Here is a 5856-nt window from a genome sequence, read left to right as displayed (position 1 = left end):
GCCGCCCCACGCCCGTGAGCTCCCCTCGCCCGTGCGCCGCCACCCGGGAGCTGCGCCGCCACCGTTTGCCTCGCCCGCGCCGCCGCCTCTGCCCACCGGAGATCCCATGGCCGGCCGCCGCCGACTCCGCGTCAGCCTCCGCCCACGCCGCCGCCATCTCCTTCGACCCCGCACGCCGCCTCCTCCTCGCCACTTCGCCGGATCCGCGCCCTTCCCAGCTCCGGCCACCGTCCGGTGACGATCTCCGGCTAGTTCAAGATTTTCCGGCGAGATCCAGATCCTGCCTCGGTTCACGTGCCATCGAAACCCTAGATCTGGAGGTTGAAATCTTGCCTAAGTCATTTTTTCCATTATTTTCTAGCACTATTCATCATGCCATATATCTGCATCCGTAGCTCCGTTTTGGGCGTGCCATATATCAAAATGTTCATTAGAATGTGCTCTTCATTTTGTTCCATTGCGCCATGCTTGTTTGAGTCCATCTTGATGCCTAAAATGCGGTTTCAAGAGTGCTACAATATGTTAGTTCCTGATTCTTATCAGATTATGAGCATTTGTCATTTTTGCCATGATTATTGTGTGCTACATATGAACTTGAGCCCTACATGTGTTTTGGGATATGCCATGCCATCTTTATAGGGGTGTATGCCATGTATTTTTGTGATCAATGTGGTGACTATCACATGCATGCAAAGTAGCTCTCGCGATGTTGCTGATTTCAGGGACTTAGAATTTCACTAAGTCATTTCCCTGCTGATATTTTTATGCCATGTATTCATGTTGCTACAGAGTGATCCATGCTTCTTTCGAGTATGTTCAGTAAGGATGATTTTGACATATGGTTATGCTCTATCCATCCATGCCCCTGTTTGCATTTATGGAGTACCCTAGCATGACTCAGTCTTGCTCTACTTTTGCTATAAAATGTTCCTGACAGATTGTTTACGTGTTAATCAATTTTGCCAAGGTTGTTGTAGTTGATCCATGCATGCTATGAGATTGTTCTTGCCATGTTTAGCTTCTTGATCATGTCTTCTTGCTGGGTGTATGCTTAGTTTGTCATGCAATGCCTTGTGTTGAGTGCATCGAGCTCACAAACATGCCTACATAACTCTGTTTTTTCCATGTCCAGTTTTCTGCTGAGTCTGAATCTGTTAACGAAACTTGCTATGTTTACATGGGTGCCATCATATTTTATGATCCTTTTTTGCTTATGGTCAGTAAGGGACTTTTGTTATATGATTTGAGTAGATTCATGCCATGCCTTGTGTTGATATGTCATGTTCCTTTAGCATGTTGTTAGCTCGCTCTAAACATTGCTTCTTGATGTTAATTCCTGACATGTTAGTATTTTCACTAAGTTTGTGAAGCTGATATCTTTTGCACTTTTGCCATGCTTGTTTGAACCTGCTATTGTGTGATTTAGCTGTAGCTCAGTGTTCATCTTTTGTCAAGCATCTTGAGTAGATCATTGCCATGTGCTTTGTTGCTATGTTAGAGTGCAGTAGCTTAGCTTCTTGTGGCATTTTAGATGGCATCGTGCTGTTAATCGCAGAATCGTGCCATTTTTGTTTTGCTTGCCATTTGCAAACCGTGCATCCGATTCCGGTGATCTTTATATCGATTTCGACCGAAATCAACTCATATTTCCAGCGGCACTCTTGGTTTGCCAAGTTGAGGCCTGGTTCAATCTTTTCCTTCCAGAGCACGCATATGCATTGCATATCACATCTCGCATATCATGCCATGTTCTGCATCATGTTGCTTGCGGATTGCACCGTGGTTGATTGTTGTTTCCTTTGCTTGTGTTCTTGCTTTGGGTAGAGCCGGGAGACGAGTACATGATCGAGGAACCCGTTGAGTATGCTTACGAGGATCAAGCCTATGTTAACTCGGAAAACTTTGCAGGCAAGATGATCATACCCTCGAAATCATTTCTATCTTTGCTTGTTGGTTGCTCGCTCTATTGCTATGCCGCGACACCTACCACTTGCTATATCATGCCTCCCATATTGCCATGTAAAACCTCTAACCCACCTTGTCCTAGCAAACCGTTGATTGGCTATGTTACCGCTTTGCTCAGCCCCTCTTATAGCGTTGCTAGTTGCAGGTGAAGATTGGAGTTTGTTCCTTGTTGGAACATGATTATTGTTGGGATATCATTATTATATCTTTTTTACTTTAATGCACCTATATACTTGGTAAAGGGTGGAAGGCTCGGCCTTATGCCTGGTGTTTTGTTCCACTCTTGCCGCCCTAGTTTCCGTCATACCGGTGTTATGTTCCTTGATTTTGCGTTCCTTACGCGGTTGGGTTATAATGGTAACCCCTTGACCGTTCGCCTTGAATAAAACTCCTCCAGCAAGGCCCAACCTTGGTTTTACCATTTGCCACCTAAGCCTTTTCCCTTGGGTTCCGCGGACTCAAGGGTCATCTTTATTTTAAACCCCCGGGCCAGTGCTCCTCTGAGTGTTGGTCCAACTTGTCAGCAGCTGGTGGCCACCAGGGGCAACTCTAGGTTGGCCTACCGGAATCTTGGACAATCCGGTGTGTCCTGAGAACGAGATATGTGCAGCTCCTATCGGGATTTGTCGGCACATTCTGGTGGCTTTGCTGGTCTTGTTTTACCATTGTCGAAATGCCTTGTAACCGGGATTCCGAGTCTGATCGGGTCGTCCTGGGAGAAGGAATATCCTTCGTTGACCGTGAGAGCTTGTGATGGGCTAAGTTGGGACACCCCTATAGGGTTTTGAACTTTCGAAAGCCGTGCCCGTAGTTATGGGCAGATGGGAATTTGTTAATGTCCGGTTGTAGAAAACTTGACACTAAAATTAGTTAAAATGAATCAACAACGTGTGTAGCCGTGATGATCTTTTTTCGGCGGAGTCCGGGAAGAGAACACGGTCTCGTGTTATGCTTGAACGTAAGTAGTTGTAGGATCACTTCTTGATCTTTATAGCTCCACGACTGTGCTTTGCTTCTCTTCTCGCTCTCATTTGCGTAAGTTAGCCACCATATAAGCTAGTGCTTGCTGCAGCTCCACCTCACTACCTTTTTCCTACCCATAAGCTTAAATAGTCTTGATCGCGAGGGTGTGAGATTGCTGAGTCCCCGTGACTCACATATTACTTCCAAAACCAGATGCAGGTGTCGATGATGTCATCCCAGGGGATGCTACCGAACTCAAGTGTGAGTTCGACGAGGTTTCAGGACTTACTATGTTTCCTTTCCGGACGATAAGTAGTGGAGCCAGTTGGGCGATCGGGGATCTTATGCATTTGGGGTTGTCTTTATTTTGGTTCCGTAGTCGGACCTTGATTGTATTCTGGATGATGTAATGCTATATTTATGTATTGTGTGAAGTGGCGATTGTAAGTCAACTCTTTATCTCTTTCTTATTCAGTACATGGGATGTGTAAAGATTATCCCTCTTGCGACATGCCTACAATGCGGTTATGCCTCTAAGTCATGCTCCGACACGTGGGAGATATAGCCGCATCGTGGGTGTTACATATAGTGTGATGAAATTTACTGTCACTTGTTACTATGGAACATAATCCTTTGAGGGGCTTGTTCGGGGTATCTTTACCCCGACCAGTAGAGCAAAGAGTTGCTCCTCAACCTACTGAACCTATTGAAAATGTTTACTTTGAAATTCCTTCGGGTATGATAGAGAAACTGCTAGCTAATCCTTTCACATGTGATGGAACATTGCATCCCGATTTACACTTAATCTATGTGGATGAAGTTAGTGGATTATTTAAGCTTGCAGGTATGCCTGATGATGTTATCAGGAAGAAGGTCTTCCCTTTATATTTGAAGGGAGTGGCATTGACATGGTATAGGCTATGTGATGATATGGGATCATGGGACTACAAGCGATTGAAATTGGAATTTCATCAGAAGTTTTATCCTATGCATCTTGTTCATCGTGATCGTAATTATATATATAATTTTTGGCCTCGTGAAGGAGAAGTCATCGCTCAAGCTTGGGGGAGGCTTAAGTCAATGTTATATTCATGCCCCAATCATGAGCTCTCAAGAGAAATGATTATTCAAATTTTTTATGCTCGGCTTTCTCTCAGTAATCGCTCCATGCTCGATACTTCTTGTACTGGATCTTTTATGATGAAGACTACTGAATTCAAATGGGATTTATTGGAAAGAATTAAACGCAACTCTGAAGATTGGGACCTCGACGAAGGTAAGGAGTCAGGTATAACACCTAAGTTTGATTGTGTTAAATCTTTTATGGATACCGATGCTTTCCGTGAAGTTAGCACTAAATATGGACTTGACTTTGAGATAGTAGCTTCTTTCTGTGAATCCTTTGCTACTCATGTTGATCTCCCTAAGGAGAAGTGGTTTAAATATAATCCTCCCATTGAAGTAAAAGTAGTTGCACCTATTAAAGTTGAAGAAAAGACTATCACTTATAATGATCCTATTGTTCCTACTGCTTATATTGAGAAACCACCTTTCCCTGTTAGAATAAAGGATCATGCTAAAGCTTCAACTGTGGTTAACAAGAGTAATATTAAGACACCTAAACCCCCTGAGCAAATTAAAGTTGAACTTAGTATTGCTATGGTTAAAGATCTCTTGGCCGATAATATTGATGGGCATGTTATTTACTTCTGCAATGAAGCTGCTAGAATTGCTAGACCTGATGCTAAAAATAAACATAGACCTGTTGTAGGCATGCCTGTTATTTCTGTTAAAATAGGAGATCGTTGCTATCATGGCTTATGTGATATGGGTGCTAGTGCAAGTGCAATACATCATTCCTTATACAAAGAAATTATGCATGATATTGCACCTGCTGAGATAGAAGAAATTGACGTTACAATTAAGCTTGCTAATAGAGATACTATTTCACCAGTTGGGATTGTTAGAGATGTTGAAGTCTTGTGTGGGAAAGTTAAATACCCTCCTGATTTTCTTGTTCTCGGTTCTCCATAAGATGACTTTTGTCCCATTATATTTGGTAGACCTTCTTGAATACTGTTAATGCTAAGATAGACTGCAATAAGGATATTGTTTCTGTTGGTTTAGGGGATATGTCTCATGAGTTTAATTTTGCTAAATTTTGTAGACAACCCCATGATAAAGAATTGCCTAGTAAAGATGAAATTATTGGTCTTGCTTCTATTGCCATGCCTCCTACTGATCCTTTAGAACAATATTTGCTAGACCATGAAAATGATATGTTCATGAATGAAAGAAGGGAAATAGATGAAGTATTCTTTAAACAGGGACCTATTTTGAAACACAACTTGCTTATTGAAATCCTAGGGGATCCTCCTCCACCCAAGGGTGATCCTGTGTTTGAGCTTAAACCATTGCCTGATACTCTTAAATATGCTTATCGTGATGAAAAGAAGATATATCCTGTTATTATTAGTGCTAACCTTTCTGTTGGGGATATAGCTATCAGTTATGACCCGCCCAGGAGGGGCCGGGTCAGCCTCAATGGTGGGTTACAAAGGAAGCCCAGTAAACATTCAGGACAATAGTTTATCAAATCTTATAGAAGGCCTAAAGGCCTAGTGGCGGCTTAAGGCCCAATGTTCTAAACCGCCATATGTAAGGAAATACTTGTAAAGAAAGGCATGTAAAAGAAGTCACCGAGCCGGACATGATTTATGAGCCGGCCGGGACTTTGTAGGCCACCAGGCGTCAACCCGTGTATATAAGGGGACGACCCGGTGGCGGCTTAGGGTAAGAAACAAGAGATCGAGAACCAAGCCGGTGAACTAGCCTCTTGGTAATCGAAACCCCAAGCAATACCAACACAACTAGACGTAGGCTTTTACCTTCATCATAAGGGGCCGAACTAGTATAAAACCTCTCGTG

The sequence above is a fragment of the Triticum dicoccoides genome, chromosome 3A (assembly GCF_002162155.2).
Source record: "Triticum dicoccoides isolate Atlit2015 ecotype Zavitan chromosome 3A, WEW_v2.0, whole genome shotgun sequence".
Taxonomy (NCBI): domain Eukaryota; kingdom Viridiplantae; phylum Streptophyta; class Magnoliopsida; order Poales; family Poaceae; genus Triticum; species Triticum dicoccoides.
The sequence above is the reverse complement of the archived record's forward strand: the minus strand, read 5'-3'. Positions refer to the sequence as shown.